The sequence below is a fragment of the Rhinolophus hipposideros genome, assembly GCF_964194185.1.
Source record: "Rhinolophus hipposideros genome assembly, chromosome: 4".
NCBI classification, from domain to species: Eukaryota; Metazoa; Chordata; class Mammalia; order Chiroptera; family Rhinolophidae; genus Rhinolophus; species Rhinolophus hipposideros.
Window position 1 is genome coordinate 64687540 of NC_138050.1, and position 18750 is coordinate 64706289.

The 18750-nt window shown below is 35.4% G+C and overlaps 1 protein-coding gene across 1 annotated transcript in view; it reads right to left on the reverse strand.

Annotated features, from left to right (window-relative positions):
- Positions 1–18750, reverse strand: part of HS6ST3 (heparan sulfate 6-O-sulfotransferase 3) — a 626322-nt gene that overhangs the window by 241911 nt on the left and 365661 nt on the right. The window lies entirely within an intron of this gene.

Genomic DNA, 18750 nt, shown 5'->3' on the forward strand with positions numbered 1-18750 from the left:
TACACTTCAAAGTCCACTTTAAAGTCCAGTGTGTATTTTATATTTACAGAACATTTCTTTTTTTAATTAAATGTATTGGGGCGACAATGGTTAGTAAAATTACATAGGTTTCAAGTGAACATTTCTATAATACATCATCTATATAGCACATTGTATGCTCTCCACCCAGAGTCAGTTCTTCTTCCATCACCATATATTTGACCCCCTTCACCCTCTTCTACCACCTGCCATACCCCCTTCCCTCTGGTAACCACTAAACTGTTGTCTGTGTCTATGAGTTTTTGTTCCTTTGTCTTGTTCCTGTGTTGCTTTCGGTTTTATATCCTACAGATGAATGAAGTCATATGGTTCTCGACTTTTTCTGTTTCTATTTACAATGGCCAAGACATGGAAACAACCAAAGTGTCCTTCCATAGATGATTGGATAAGAAGATGTGGTATATATACACAATGGAATACTACTCTGCCATAAGAAAAGATAAAATACTGCCATTTGCAACAACATGGATGAATCTTGACATTATTACGCTAAGCAAAATAAGGCATTTGCAGAACATTTCCATCCAGATTAGCCACATTTCAGGTGCTCAATAGCCACCGTGATTATAGGCTACTGAATTGGAGAGTGCAATCTAAGGCAAGATGAGGAGAAACTAGAACAAGGCACTTGCTTTCTAGTAGAATAAAGACAAAAAATATAAGCAGTAGCAAATAACAGTAGCAATAATAATTACCAGCTGCAACCAAATATAGGAAAAATTCAACTTAATACCATGAGTTTTGCAAAATGGTTCCCATGAATGAGGCAGAAATTTATGTCATAGTTCTATGTTTCTAACCATCCCAACCACATTCCCTACAATTGGTACTAGAGAAAGGATGAGTTACCGATGTGCTGAGAATTTTCACTAATACCTCCCAATTTGGAGAGGATGAGAAGGAGGAGGTGAGAAGGAGGAGGTGAGCAGGCAGTCCAGCCCTTAACTATCACTGCTGGATCTCAGCAGAAATAAAATAAAACCTCCACAGCACCACACTGATTCAAGGGAATAATTCTAAGTCTCCACACAGCATCCAGGTGACCTTTCTAAAATGCAATTCTGATCATGGCACTCACCTATTTTTTAATCCCTCCTTCATGCACCTCATCCTCTGGAGAAATTCCAAGCTCGTCAGCACATCACACAGGCTCACTGTGGTTGACCTCCTGCTTTCTGCCTGGTCTTCATCTACCTTCATTTTCATTTTCCTCCCTGCATCACACAGTTTCACCACAATAAACAAGGTGTAATCCTCTAGATCAGGAACCTCTGTATCTTTAGCTGAGCCACTCCGTTTGCCCAGTATATATTCTATCTTCCTATTTCCTGGCTAACTCTAAAAATCCTCCAAATTCAACTCAGCAACTTACCAAAAACCTTTCCTAACACCTACTTTAGCTAAGGATGGGCCCCTGCATTTCTATAGTGTCTTGGGAAACCTCTAGCTTAGTGAATACACAGAATGGTAAGTGTGGTTCTACTTGTACGTCTTGCTGAGTGAAATACAAAATCTTTGAGCTCAGGAACAATGTTTTTCACTATTCTGTCCCCAGAGCCTAACAAAATGCCCGGTTTAGAGTTTACATAAGACACAGTCATAGAACAAGTGAGTTAATATGTTTAGATTTGTTGTCACTTACTGATTCTCGTCACACTTATTACCAATAGGTACATTACAAAATAAAATGGACAACGAGACAAAAACATTCTAACTAGGCAGAATAATAATTCCAATTGAAGTTCTTTCAAAGTCACAGATTACATCTGAAATAATATTAAAACAGATGGTTAAAGGCCCAAAATAGAGGCATTTTGTTTGTTTGTTTGTTTGTTTGTATCTTGTTTTGTTGTGCATGTGTGTTTATTTAGTATAAAACATTAGGAACATGTTCAAAGCTTTTGTGTCAATATATTTTTAGTAGCTAGAGTGCCTTGTTGGCTGCAGAGGTAAGAGCCAATCTTCCTGGTAAAGCCCCAGAGCAACCACAAAGTTCAGAATCCACTAGTAACCAAGCAGGGATTGGGGTAAAACAGAAAATAAGATGAGTAATTCAAAAAATATACCAGCCCATAATCTCCCATTTCCATTCTAATAGCTGCCAACAATGAGCAGTTCAGAATTCACCTCAAGGCAAAACAAACTAAAGACTTCTTTCTTTTATAGAAATTAAATAATTTGCCTGTGGGAAACTGTGTGGATAGAGAGGGGGATTGAGGGTCAACTTCCTAGCCTATTTCACACCCAAACACTCTAAATTTAATTGATGCTGGAAGAAACAAATCAGGCAACAAAAGTCAACTTTCAAAAATGAATTAATATCCCTGTAGATATTGAAGAATTTATTGCCATGATACAATAAAATTAGAATAATATGAGACTCATATACAAAAAGGAAAAATATAATCATCTTTTATAATTACAAGTAAATAATTATCAAGGCAAAAATTCAAATAAGGAGTTAGAAATTACTTTTCGGAAATTTTCTAGAATAGAGACAGAAAACATGAGATAAAATTTAAGAGAAGAAGGTATTCAATCTCGGGACGTCTACATTGAACCAATATGAGTTCCAGAAAAAAAAAAGAGAGAGAACAAACAAAATGGCAGGGAAGATGTAATTAAATAAATAACAGAAGAAAATTTTAAGACCAGAATGAAAATAAAATTTTCCTTCTTCACATCCTTGTGAAATTTCAGAACAATCAAGATTAGCAAGCAAGTCCTACAAGTGTCCAGACAAAAAGAAAACATGAAGATTATCTACCAAGTAATGAGTGTTAAATTTTTCACTATGAACACTAGATGCTAAAAGACAATGGAATGGTGCATTCAAAGTACTGAGGGGATCTTCCATTAGACTAGAGGCTTATGCCAAACCAAATCAGAGGTTAAAACACTATCACGCTCAGGCATTCAAGGACGCAGAAAATCTTCTTCCCCAAGCACATTTTTGTAGGAAGTTATGGGACTATGTGCTCCAACAAAGGGACCTGCGTTACTCGCTTTATCAAAAATGGCAACCCTCGGTAAAAAGAAATGAGTGATCAAGCTACGAAAAGACATGAAGGAAACTTAAATAAATAAATAACTATTTCTGAGAGAAGCCAGTCTGAAAAGACTACATACTATATGATTCCAACAATATGAAGTTACAGATAAAGCAAATTGCAGAGACAGTAAGTGCAAAGATCAGTAGTCACTGGGGGTTTGGGACAAGGGAGGGAAGGAAATAAGTGCAGCACAGTAGATTTTTTGAGCAGTGAAACTGTTCCATGTGATGCTCTAATGATGTATGTAGGACACCATATGTTTATCAAAATCCACAGAATGATCGAGGAAAGAGTGAAACAATATAAACTGTGGGTTTTAGTTAATAATAATAAATAATCATTTTTCAATTGTAACAAATGTACCACACTCATTCAAGATAATTAGAGGAACTGTGGGGGAGGTGCTACATGGGAACTCTGTACATTTTTATAAACCTTAATCTTCTTTAAAATATGAAGTGCATTAAATAAAAAGGAAAATTGCAACCCTGTCCTTCGCCAGCCCTGCTGGTTTCCTTTACCCTCATCTACGTTGTCTGTTTTTTCCCTATAGCACTCATCACCTAATATTTCTATATAATTTACCTAGATTTTTATTGTTTATTTTCTGTTTTACCGACTTCGAGGAAAGTTCCACAAAGATAAGGATTTTGTCCGTTTTACATGGAAGTGTATCAAAAGTATCTGAAACAGTGTCTGGCACATAGTTGATGCTCAAAAAGTACTTGTTGAATAAAGTACAACAAAAACAAAAATTAAAGAAAAATAAGAATAGGAGATATTAGCCAGGATATTATTGAACGTTGCTCCCTGCATGACACTGGTCTGCAGACCTAAAGAGAATCCCAACCAAGTTGGAGTAGCAGATGGGCAGGCTTTAAGTAAGTGTCTTAAAATATAAAGTAAACTCAAAAGATGATGGCTAGATAGATAGATGAATTAGTGTCATTTTTAATGTCAGTAGTAAGGAAAAGTGTACATGAGGGGAATAAAGGTAATTAGACATGCCCCCCCAAATAATAATAATAATTTAATCAAGGAAGTCATAAGAAATGAAATAAAATGTGTTATGCTTGTGAACATCTAATGTCATTTTTAAAACAGAAATGCATTTGATCTTGAAGCCTGAAATATACTCTCCAACGTAGTATAAAACTAGAGATAACAGTTTCCATATTTCTATGAGATCAGTCACTATTTGATTCTTCAATGAACCACATTTGCATAACCATCACAATATAGATGTTGATAACTTTTCATAACTTTAGAAGTAACTTATAGACAAAACAAAATATTTAAGTTAAGGTTTCAGAATAGGAGGTAAATTTTATAAACCATGATGAAATGAAAATAATGGTAACACTAACAGAATTGGGGAGTAAGAGGAAAAGATGGAGAAAGGTCTACAGATGTTATTTCCATCAGCTTTCATAGTGAAGAATCATAAAATATTGCCTAACGTTGATGAAACAGGGAATGGACGTTCAAATTAAAAGATAAGCTGAATTAATAAATATAATTAATATAATATAATATATTACATGAATTAATGAATTATATGAACTCATTAATAATATGAATTATATAATAATATGAATTATATGAATTATATATATGAATTATATCATATTATATAATATGAATTAATATAATATAATAAATTAATAATGAACAATCATTAGTTCAGAGAAGTAGAGAGAAGTAAGGCTTGGGGCATCAAAGAATCCTTATGTTTTCACATCAAGAGATCAAAAAGTAGCACCAAAATTTTCAAAATGAGATCTAAGTGTATCAGCTTATACTTTAACCACCGGCAGAACCAGGAACTCCACTTTCTGAATAACTATGTAGGGTAAATGCTACTATTTTGCCTACTTTACACATGAGGAAATTGAGGCACAGCAAGGGTAAGTAATTTCCTTTAGTTTCACAGCTAACAGCTCACATAGGTAGTATATCAGCCATTTGGCCTAACTCCAAAGTTTGTGCTTCTATTCATTGCACCATACTCTATCCTAAGCTATAAATGGACAACTAAACATTGTCTCCTCAAGTAAGTTTAAACTTCCCAAGGACAGAACTATTTGTTATTCATCTTTATATATCCTTCAGTGGCCAGCTCGCTACTAATCACGTTGTCAGAAGCCATGCCCATTTCTGGGCCATGCCCAGAAATACTCATTCATGTGCTCCACTGTCTCCCAGTGGTAGGTCAGCACAAGAAAGAGTTCAATTTAGATGTAGTCATTCGAAGCAGAGTGACAAGACCTACCTCAAAATAGCAAATCTCTGTCCTATAATTTAGGGGGAGTGTATAGATCACTGGTTGAAGCGACAGTTCTTATCTAGCAGACAGACTATCAAATGCTACCAATTTCCTACCAACCAACTAGGACAACGTTGGAGTCAACGAGAACTGAGCCACCAGTCATTAACAAAGTGACTCAAATGCACCATTAACCATGCGTTAGACCCAGGAGATTCTCTAGGCTTTTCTCTTCACTGCCCACTAGGAACACATCTGAAACCTGGGGAGAATGAACTCCATTACCCTGTGCTAAGTAAATAGCTTTTAAACAAGTATTTTATCATTTGAGACAACCTACCAATAAAAAAATACAATAAAACAGAATGCACATATTTGGATCATAAACTCTCTATCTATTCTAAAGTCATTTTCAGCCAAAATATGAAAACAAATGTTTTCTGAAAGCTTGTACATAGAAAGGATAGGGAAAATGTTCCAGAAAATAGAAACTTGTCCTTTTTAGAAATAAGTGAAATGAGTTTTGCGTGAATGCTGCTTCATAAAACAACCTGAAAACTATAAGAGGACTTTGAACGAAGGATAGGCAGGCATTATAAAATACAGCCCAATAAATAAGAAGTTCAAAAATGCTATTAGGCATTTCCTTTACATATGACAGTTGTTTTTAATAGGAACACAATATAGATGAATAATTTAACTATTGCTGCCTTAATCCAGATATCCTAATTTCTACAATTTAAGTATCCAGTTAACTACTCATTTAAGATTAATAGCTGCTTATACCAAGAAAGTAATACAAGAGAACATTTACAGAATTTATTTTTGCCACCTGAGGGGGAGGCAGGAGATATGGTGGTGTGTACACAAGACAATATTATTTTGCGATACTTTTTAATAAATAGTTTCAAAGTTGCTCTATCAGGTACCTAATATACTACATAGATTAAACAGTACTGCTTCTCTGAATACCCTGCTCTAAGAAACTAAATTAACTAGTGCTATTACAACTGTTTTCCATAAGAAAGGAATAAGAATTAATTAGTAGACATGCCCACTACCTCATGTAAGACATTTAATTAAATTAATATTTGAATGATTTTAATCAGGAAAAAACTCAGAATATTCTAGGTCTCATTGCTTTCTTTTAATAAAAATTTGTTTAGAAGATGATATATCCATCATGGGAAAAGAAGCATTTCAAGAATATCCAAAATGATCAGAGAAAAGAGGCTGTAATAAAGGTGCATGGGCCACTACAGTTATCCAATCTTCTATGTCAAGAAAAATTTAAAAGCCCACTGTGGTAGATTTGATTATTGTCCCCACTTTCTGGTCTAAACCCTTACCCTGACCTTCATGTGAGATGTATATTTCTCTGCCCCACTGTTGAGTTGGCAATAAGATCTGCTTCGGACCATGGAATGTAGGTGGAAGTGATGATATGCCAGTTCTGAGCAAGGTCTCTTGTCCTTCTCGGAGCTTCCAATCACTGCCCTGAAAAGAGCATATTCTTGGCAATCCGCTGGTCACAGAAAAATGACAAATATATGGAACTGACCTGCACCTCATCATGGCCTCAAACCAAAACCAGCTAAACCCAGATCTGATCACTGAATCCCAGAAATCCCACAGATCCATCTGTAAGAAAAAAATTCTTTTTGTCGCACACCACTAGATTTTTGAGTAGTTTGTTACACTGCATTATTGTGTCAACAGTTAAAGTTAATACCTAATAACTTTGAAATCTATTTAGGTTGTGAATCCATCAAGACTAGAACAAATGTAATTATTTTCAGTGTGTTTGTTGAAGTTCTAATGCAAATGATTGCTCTGAACAAATAAGGATTCTTCTATTTTTTTCCCTATGCATAGAAAAAAATACCCTGAAAATATAAGTTAAATCTTTATTCAAAAAATGCAAATTTAAGAATATTTAAATTTCATCAAAATATATCAGGAATGGAAAATGTTTTTCTATTTAATAAATATTTATTGAGCATCTATTAAGTGCACAATAGATGTGGGAATATAAAAATGAGAGGTATAGGGTAAGTAAATAGGGTAATATCAGTCACATAATAAGGATGATATAAATGTTAATGCTGTAACTATCTTCATCATCATCATCATCATCATCATCGAGACAAACAGTACAGTATGTTATAACAGTAATGCAATACTATCACTAGTAAATGGAACTCTGCTCAAAGGTGAAATAAGAGTTCATAACACACAGGCTCTATGTATCTGCTTTAGGGAGTCTGGACAGTCTCTTAGAGGAGATAGCAGTTGGACAAAGGGAATACTCCTAGTGGGCTGCATACTGATTCGATAAATATAACTGCTTTCTTCAGTTCCTATAAAGGAATTTTAAGAAATACCACAGATCTTATTTTTACTAGAGTTGCATGTTAGTGATTTATTCAGGTTTACCAATATTTGGTATTCAGAAACAAACATTATTCTTAAAGCTAACGTGAATGTGAACTCCAGTAAAGGAGTATAGTCAGGAGGCCAGCTGCCACACCAACTGCAAAACTCTTTCCTCCGAGGCAAAGGTTCACATAAAGATAGATTGAATTCTTACCAAGTTCAGAAAAGATGCTTTATTTTTAGTGCATAATCAGTGTTGCTGTGAGATAGCTAACTTTCAATTGCTATTCTAGATTTTTTTAAAATATAAATTACCATTAGTTTGCCTTCATTAATACTTTTTCCCCTGAACTGCTTGCTACTAGACAATATCACTTGCACATCCAATAGAATCTCAAATTTAACTTGTGAAAAATCTAATACTTTGATTTAAAATGCCTCCTGAAAATAACTGAGTAAATAAGTGAAAGATACGTTACTCAGGGTTATGTATTAGTTGGCTTCAGTTGCCATAACAAAATACTACAGACTGAGTGGCTTAAAATAACAGAAAGGTATTTCCCACAACTCTGGAGGCTGGAACTACAAAGTCAAGGTAAAGCAGGGTTGGTTTCATTCTAACCCTATTCTCTTGGTTTGCCAGTGGCTACTATACAGTTGTATGTTCACATGACCTCTTCTTTGTTTAGGTGGAGAGAGAGAGAGAGAAAGAGAAGAGAGAGAGAGAGAGAGAGAGAGAGAGAGAGAGAGAGAGAGAGAGAGAGAGATCTTTCTCTTCCTCTTCCTATAGGGCCACCATTCCTATCAAATTATCCACCCCCATCCAGACCTAATTTAATCTGAATTACCTCCTAAAGGTCTTATCTTCAAATACTGTCACATTGTGGGTTAGGGTTTCAACATATGAATGGGGGTGAGGGTGGGGATACAACTCAATCCTTAGCAGTTACCTATGGTAAATTGCATCACCATTCACTCCAATGATCAGGCCAAGAAAAATGTTAGAATTGGACTGCTTTCAAACTTTTTATATCTCACATTGAATTTATCACCAAATCGTACTGGCTCTACCTTCAATGTATGCCCAAATCCAGTAAATTCTACCCTGCTCCACTCCCCTTAACCTAGGTCAGGCAGTGTCACCCAATCACAGGATTACTACAATTATTTCCTTGTTTTCCTCCTCCCACCCCCATTACACAACTGCTCTCCCAGAATCTATTCTCTACACAGCAGCCAGAGTGATCCTTGGAAAAACAAGTTATGTCATGTTGCTCCCCAACTCACATCCCTCACTGGCTTTCCATCCTGCTGAGAATGAAATCCAAATCCTACCCACATTTCATAAGGCTCATAAGCAGACTCCTGATCACCCTTCCAACTCCATCTCCTCCCACTGTCCCCTCACTCACCTCAGTAAACCACTCTGCACTCTACTCTCCCACACATTTCAAGAACATTCCTTTCAGGGCCTTTGAACTTACCCCTATGCTTGGGAATCTTTTCCCCAGATAGTCACACACCGTTTTTCATTTCGTCTCACTTGATTAAGGACTCTATTCAAAAATGTCCTCCTTTGATTATAGGAGGTGAAGAGATCACTTCCCTCTTCACCATGTTTAAAATGCTGGCTTACTTTAGTTTGCTCCCACAGTACTTTTCATACTACTTAATATAATAGACTTATTTCTTTATTTGTTTTATTATCTACTCCCACTAGAATGAAAGTTTTACAAGGTTGAAAGGTTCCCCTCTTCTCTCCCTCCTCCTCCTCTTCTTTCTCTTCCCCCTCTTCCTCTTTCTTTTTCTTCCCTGTATATACCCTCTGCCTAGAACAGTTCCTAGCTCATACTATCTATTTAAATAATATATATTTGATAAATGAATGGATTTAGGTTATTAGGTTTTCTTGGTTAGTCTTACAATATGCAGTGATACATAATGCACCAACATTATTTTAACCTATAATTTTCTAATAACTGGACTTGACAGTTTCACATAAATATATCCTTATTCACACAAGTGTAATTTGTGTAAAATGTGCAATATATTTTATGAGCACATCTATGTAATTTGAAGCCCAGACCAAGATGAGGTCTACCTGAGAGCAGACAGATATCTCTTTAGACTTAAAACAGGATACAGATGTTCTTAACTTACCTAGATAGTCTTGAAAATAATATTCACGGGTCCTTGGATTAGAGTAATGAGATCTAAAGTCATGGCCACCCACACAGAAGACAGGTAATGATCCTATAAATTACAATTAAGTACCACAGAAAATCAGGGAGAGAACGCTGAAGGAGAAACCATTCCACAAACCTATTTCGATTGTTTATCAACCATCTTTTCTTCTGGGAGACCAGGGCATATAAAGCTAAGGAAATTAAGGAGATACATATGCAAGAGCTACATGGCAAAAGTAAGATAGGCCACAGAAATCAGACAAGTAAAGGAGCCACAGAAATCTCTTGTGTTACCATCAGAGAGAAGCATCCTCAGTGAGATTGAGTGAGAAGAGGATTCAGGTTGTTTCAGCTTCATGTATCACTCTGCTTCATTGTCCGCATGTACTTTCCTTCAGCAAATAGCTACCCCCATTACTGCATGAGCAAACATCTACATAAGAGGATCTGGTAGCACAATTAGGCATAAGATCTGGGAGAAGGAGGAGTAAAGACACATAGCAAGTCATCTGGAAAATATACATTACAAAAGGTAATAGCTAAGGGCACAGAAGCAGAGTTCAGAGAGTTCTCTGTTGCCTCAAAGAAATTATTGACAGCATGATGGCTCTAAAGAAAAGAGCACAAGAAAGAGATTCAAGAGTTCAAAGAATAATTAAAAGAACATAAGGAAATAAACAATAAGCTGGCAGAGCTGGGACAAGAAGTTGAAGGAAAAGAAACATAAAAAGTTACAAAAATTAGGATTAATACACATTTATAAAAAGTCAGAATCATGGTGAAAATCACACAGAACAAAATAAAATTAGCAGAGATAGTGGAATTGAGCATAAACATGAAAACAAAGAAAACTCCAAATGAGTATTATTGGTATTCAGAAATAGGAGAACAAAAGGAATAAATGAGGGGAAAAAGTTTCAATGATATAATAGAAAAAAATGTTCCTAAAATAAAGACTTGAATATTCAGATTTTGTCCCAGAAAAAAAGGATGCAGAAAGATCAAGGCCAAAATGTTTTGAGGGAAGTCACTGAACTTCAAGGATAAGGACAGATATAGATAGATATCCAATAAAAGTCTTGGATATGGGGGGAGAAGCATTTAAAAGGAAAAAAATACAGTTTGATCTCAGATTTATTCAAAGCAATACACATTGCTATGTAATAGTGGAGCAGCCCACAGAATTTCAAGGGAAAGGAAAGGCTTTACAATAATTTTAGAATCATCCAATTGAAGTAACAGAAATATATTCCCAAGTTTACAAGAACAAAGGGAGGACAATTTCCATGAAGCTTTTCTTAAAACCATTGAGCAATACTATCATTACTTCTGTAGTGGAAGATCTGTTAATACTATGGGAAACAAACAAAGAAAGAAAGAAATGATCTTTTGCCCACACAGACTAATCAATAAAATCAACAAACTACTAGAATTAATAAGAGAGTTCTGTGAAGTTGACAGGTACAGGATCAAGTAACAAAAACAATAGCATATATCTACCACAACCATGAACTACTAGAAAATAAACTAAAAATTAAGATACCATTAACAATAACAGTAAACTTAAGAAGTATCTAGAAATTTTAAAAGCATTCATAAGTCCCTTAAATAGAAAAAAAAAACAAAAAAATACAATTGAAGGACCTCAGAAGACATTACGGATAAATAGTTATGCTTTTTTGGTTAGGAACACTTAACATTAAAAAGAAGCCAATCTTCCCCTAAACAATCTAAAATTCAATACAAGATGGAAAACACAGCATGGGGAATATAGTCAATAATCCTGTAATAACTATGTATGTTGCCAGGTGAGTACTAGATTTATCAGGGGTATCACACACACACACAAAAAGAATTGGGAAGCTCACTGTGACAGATACAAGTTTTTCATCATTTTAGTTTTCCCTTAAAAGGGTAAATTTAAAAAATGCGATCAAAATCAGAATTCCAGCTGAATTTTTGGTAGATTTTGATAAACTCAATCTACAACAATTGTTGGCAAGGATGCAGAGAAAAGAAACCCTGATGCACTGTTGGAGGGATCACAAATTGGTGCAACCACTATGGAAAACAACATGGAGGTTTCTCAAAAAATTAAAAATAGAACTACTTTCTGACCCAGCAGTTCCACTTCTGGGTATTTAGCTGAAGAAATACAAAACACTACTTCTAAAAGGCATATGCACCCGTATACTCACTGCAGCGTTATTTGTAATAGCCTAGATATAGAAGCAACCTAAGTGTCCATCAAATAGAGGATTGGATAAAGAAGATGTGGTAAATATATACAATAAAATATTACTCTACCATAAAAAACAATTAAATGTTACCATTTGCAACAACATGGATGGACCTAGAGGGTATTATACTAAGTGAAATAAAAGACAGAGAAAGACAAGTACCGTGTGATTTCACTTATATGTAGAATCTAAAGAACAAAATCAATGAGCAAACAAAACAGACTCATAGATAAAGAGAACAAATTGATGATTGTCAGATGAGAGCAAGTTGGGGGGACTAGATGAAAGACATGAAGGGATTAAGAAGTACAAATTGGTAGCTACAAAATAGTCACAGGGATATAAAGTACAGCATGGGGAATAAGTCAATAATATTGTAATAACTATGTATGATACCATGTGGGTACTAGACGTATTGGGGGGGGTCACTTTATAAATTATATAAATGTCTAACCACTATGCTCTACACCTGAAACTAATATAAAATAATATTGAATGTCAACTGTAATTAATTTTTTTAATTTAAATAAATAAAATATTGTAAAATTTCAATAAAAGCTTCATAATAACTAGTTCAATACTGCAAAACACAAGCAAATACAGGAAACTTAGATGAAAAGATATTTTTAAAACAAAGTCAGTAATAAATATATGATCCTAAGGCAAGAAAAAGAGATTAATGATCATATATCTTTTTTATATAATAAAGTTGGTACCTCAATCAATTGATAAATATCAGTCTACATACTGAGTAATGTTAAGAAAATTAACACACTATGCATTGAAAAATAAAACTGTATTCCTATCTAACAGTGTACACAAAAGTGGATTTCAAATCAAAATGTAGGAAATAATAAAGTTAATAGTAAATGATGTAGGAGAAGATTGCAATAATTTAGGAATGCAGAAGGAGTTCTTAAACATAACCCCAAAGCACTGACGTAAAGCAACATTGATTGATTTGATCAAATAAAAATAAGAATTTCTGTTCAACCAATGCTACCATGTGCAAAGTTAACAACAACAAAAAAGATAGACTGAGAGATGTCTGCACTAACACCAACAAGGAAATCACATCCAGAATGCCCACAAATCAAAATCGAACAGAGAAAAGCAAGAAATGCAATAATAATAATAATAATAATAATAATAATAATAATAATAACAACAGGCTATGTATATGTATAGGCAATTCAGTGGATGAAGAAACTCAAAGGCTAGCAAGTTTAAACTCATTATTATTTAGAGAAAATCATATTCAAATAACATTGAACATTACTTTAAAGCCAGCAGACTGACAAAAACTTGAGAGCTGCCTAATGTGAGCTCTTGGAGGGCTATGGGAATCTGAGAATCCTCATGCTCTCCTTACTGATGAAGTTTACACAGCTGCAGTCATTCTGGAGCACCAACTGGCTGGTTAGACAAATCAGTCATATGTACACCTCTGACTCTTCAACCTCTAGATATAAATTCCTGAGAAGTTCTCACAGATGTATGAGGGACGTATACAAACATGTCAGTCTCAGCATGATGAGTGGTGGTACAAAGTTGACACAAAATAAGTTTCCATGAATATAGCTCTAAAAATATAAAATGTGGAGAAGATACACTAAAGACAAGGTAACCACACATCTCGGTGGCCTGGGTCAGTCCTACTGTATCCTGGTATAATTATTATTAATAGGGCCATTTTAGCCTCAAAAGTGTCCTATTTTGGACAGTAAATTACACATAACACTATGCAGAGATAAAAGTGCCTAACTAGTGTATACATGCAGAAGCATAGATAAAACCTAAAAATATCTTATTGAGTGAAGAGGCAAGAAATTCAGTTAGGTTAGCACAGTGTCACTTATGTAAAATACAACAGTACATGTTTACAAGGATGTACATGAAACACATGGGATATTCATCAAACACATTAGAATGATTATATAGGGTAGTTTGAGGAAAATGAAATTAGGGAATAAAAGAATAAACAGCAATAACAACTATAATAAAATAATAATACTTCTTCTAAAAAAGGGGAGATTGTGTCATATTGAGTAAGAAACAAGATTAACCCATCCTATAGAATTGAGGTCCAAAACAACAGAGGTGGGGGGATGGCTACTGCTTCACTTAATGGATCCAGCCGATTATGAAATGTATCAAAGCAAAAAACAGAAAATGGAAAACCGGGAGTATAAAGGCTTGAACTGAACATTTTATTAATTTAAATGTCCCATTACAGTAATGAAACCATGGGAATTAATATCACCCAACAAAAGGTAAATGTTATAAACCTCAATCATGTAAAAACTAATCATGTAACTGATAAAAATAGTGGGTGGTAGGGTACAAAAGAGTAAAAATGTATTAATGTCCTCATCTTTCATAGCAGGGAGTGAATAAAGTCTAAAATTTAAACATGTATGTATAATAAGCATTGTAATTTCAAATTTGCCAAAAAATAAATTAAAAACTAAATTTCTTCATTGACTCTTATTTTTAACTTTGGATTCTTTCAGGTTCCAATATTCCTTGTGAAGGATTTGCCTGAATTTCAATTCTTTCATATTTATTCAGCTTCTTTTGTTAACTTTACATAAAATTAAACTGAATAGTTAATATTAAAATAGTATATATGTCATAATACATTCTAAAGTGATTTCAATTTTATTTTTATCAATCTCTCTACCTACCTGCTTAGGGCAAACATCTGGAATGATAGTAATGATTATACCTGTATATTTATGTTCATTTTTTTTTGTCTTTTTCAATTGTTTAAATTTTTAAGATGCTTGTACCATTTTACAGAACAATAAAGTTATTACTAATAAAATGAGAGGAAAATAGTGAGGAAGTGGTGACGATGGCTAGAACCCTGCTTACTAGATGTTATGCTAGAAACCTAAATAGAGAGCTAGGAAAACAGAGTCAAGCTCTGTTTGTGAAGATTTCCCAGTACCGTATATTAATTGCAGTAAATTGAAAGCAAACATGTTATTCTGAGATCCTAGTTTTAAAACTCTACCTCCTCGTCCACAGATCAGACATACGTTCTTAAGATCTCAGAAAGGTATAGCCCAACCAGGGTCTGGCCTTACTTCACTGTTCATTACCTGAAAGGCAAAACCACAAGGGAGAGCGAGCAGGATCGATGTTATAATAAATTTGTCACCGACAACCAACCACTCTCGATTCGGCCCAGGACACACATCATTTCGTTTTACATTAAAAGGTAAGGCTAACCAAAATAGTGCCCATCCATGGCTGATGCACCGAATTGCCACGCAGAATTCTCCAACACAGGCTGCAGTGTAGCAGTCCTTAATGTCCACAGTTATTTGAGTTAAATGAAGTCTGACATATTCCCACATGGAAAACAGTAAGGAGAAACGTATTTTCTCAGTCTATTAAATTTAATTCATTGTGTATGTTTTGCTTCCTTATCAGCAGTTTAAATTAATTTTTCTCATTGTCAACAGGCTGACAGTCTCCCGTATCTTTAAATCCAAGCACACGGTATTTGCTAGAACTAGCCTTACCCACAGGTGTGGAAAACAACATGTTCATTCCATTAGGTCTTAGCAAGGCTCTAACAATTACACAAAATAATTTATCCCTCGACAATCAGGTACAGCTGTATCTAACTCCTCCTGTCAATTTCCATTTCAGCAGCAGAAATTGTGATGTTCTCGGGAGAGGAGTGATTGGTTTTCAGTTACACTCTGCTACAGCTGGAAATCATCTGAAAGCCATAATGCCAGCATATGGATAACCTGTGTGGCAGCATAATAATATTTGTGCGTATCTTACAAGTGCTTACCCAGGACTATGACAATGTAATCAGTTTCACAGGGGACAGAAATAATATGGATCACTCCATTCCCTGATTGCATTGAGCACTGAAATAATGATCACCGTCTAAATGGAAGGGCAGCATTCAATAGGAAAATAAGTGATAACTGCAAAGAAAGTTTTCTTATCCTATTTAAGGGATGAATTAGTGGCAGGCACATGGGAAGGCTCCCCATTCATATATAACATGCAATGGAAACACGTTTGCCATTTTAAAAACAGGAACAGCTCCTGGAATCCGAAACCGTTTTTGAAAAATTAGTACTCATCCCGACATCTCTCTGCTTCACTTTTTCATCTGCAAAATGAGGACGCTTGATACTTTCTCATTCTTACCTCTTCAGGGTATTTTGAGGACAAATGAAAGAATGATATAAAAGTGGTTAGAGCTTTTGGAAGAGAAGTTCTCTGTTAATCCAAGCTATTACTATTATTATCACTGCCAACTATACAGTGGTTTCAAATCCTAAATCTAAAAGCTTTTTCAGACATCTATTATTCAAGTCTTATAAAAAAAAATCCTGCATTATTTAGCTCCTTATTAGAGGTGGGTAAACTGAGACCTAAAATGAATAAGAAACTTCCTCAAGGTCACACAATGGCAAAGCAGGTAAAGAAAGAAATATTGATTCTACATGTGCAACATCCCACAGATACAGCGGCAAAGTGAAACTCAGAACCACTAATATCAGAAAGAGCCTGAACCAGCAGCTTTAAATTAAAAATAAATAAATAAAAATATATATCTAATTGCAAGCACTAGTGCAGTAAAAATCCTAGACAAGCTCTATGTGGAAAGAGTATGCATAAACCATTTTTCTGCCATTTCCTTCGTTTTATGTCTTGATGTGACATATGTTTTTAGAGAGGAAAGGAGAGATGTAATTCTATGTATATATTTTCTCTGTGTGCTTGATTTTTAAAAGAGCCCCCAAAATTTCTTCATTAAATAACTAGAGGTCTAACCATATGAAGCTGTCTTGATTACAGTGTTGTTGTTTTTTAGAATAGATGAAAGCAAGTAAATATCTCCCTGTAAACGTACTTCCCTCAATTCATTTAAATCCAAGTGTTTTCAGAGTGATTTGCATATGTCAGTATTCTCTGGGTGACAGAGAGGGCTATAGGGGGACGTGTGGCCAAAAGGCACGTTTAAGCTGGACAGCCCCACGGCTAGCCAGAGAACACTCAGTGGGACATTCCAACTTACAGCCTGAGTTTCATTTTGAGAATTCTTAGAAATAACTTCCAAACACAGAGCTCCACCTGAAAGGGCTCGTTACTGGGAGGAAAGTGGGGAGAGCAGCTCTACAAAGGGGCCCGCTTTCATGACCTACTTGCTATTCTTATTAGTGCTTTTTCATTTTAATGGAAGCGTGTCTCTTCATATTTTCTCACATGTTTTTGATGAATTTAAACTGCAGCCTGCCAATCTTTTGGGAATTCTCCCATGTGATTACATGGGATGTAAGGAGGCAATTACAAAGGAATAAATTTGTTCCACATTAAAGATATTTTCAGCTGCTTTGGGAGATCACTTAGAAAATTTTGGAAATGTTTCTATCAGGTTGGATAAGCATCATTTGCACCCTCATAGAGAGGATATCACCAAAATTTAGTACTTGAGTGTATAAAAGAGTACTTTGGTCAGAGAGTTCTCATTGGGGGCAGTATTTCCCAAAAGCAGCAGACAAAGAAGCCAGATTGTCAGTCATTTATTAGTTTGAATTTTATTTTTACAGTTTCACCTTGAAATTCTAATGTTATTTTATTTCTGTTGCATGAGAAGTGTACAACAGAATTTTATACATTCCATAGATTTCTGTAAGCTGTTCTATCACTACTGAACTTCTTTGGAGCTGGGGTCTGACATCACACATGATCATAAGACATTAAGAGCAAAATAATAAATAAGCCTCATTTTCGAAGGGGCAAAGGTCATATTTCATCACGCTAGGCACTTTGGGACTAGATCGCATCCATAGAGAGCATGTGCCACTGAGTGTAAGTGAGGTGAAGACGTATGCCATCCTGTCACTGTACCATAACCACTTTCCTCCTGGTTCTCTCTCAGTTAACTTTCTTTTTGTCTCTCCCTGTTTCTGACTCTGTCTCTGTGTCACTTGATGTCTCCTTTCCCAGTCTACATCCGAAGTCTTGCTCATCTCTGCTGGCAACCCATTGCTAAGCAATTGCTAACACCCATTCAGAATCTGCTTCAAATATCTGCAGTTTCCGAGAGTGCCCATAATACTCGGACATCAGCTACCACCGTCACCAGCCACAGGACAGGCAAAATCGGGTCATAGTTAAAATGTGAGGGTTGCAGTGTTTAGAGTCACGCGGCCTGGGTTCAAATCCCACCTCTGTCTCTTATCAGCTATGTGACCATTGAGCAAGTTACTTAACTTTGACATGCCTTAGTTCATCTTCTGAGAAGTGGGATAATAGTAGCAACTACTTCATACGGTTTTGGGAATCATTAAATGTATTCATAGATATAAAGTATTTCACACATGGCATAGCACATAATAAATGTGAGCTACTATTATTAGCCCAAACCTCCTCTATTCTACTAACCCATTCAGGATGGTTTCTTGACTGTTTTAGGACATACCATGCTCACACACATGAAAACCCAAACGATGATCTCTATCCTACCAGGCTGGAATGCCTTCCCCTGTTCCTGTAGTTATAAATCCTACCATTTCTGTTAGGCTCACCTCCGCCATGAGCTCTTTTTG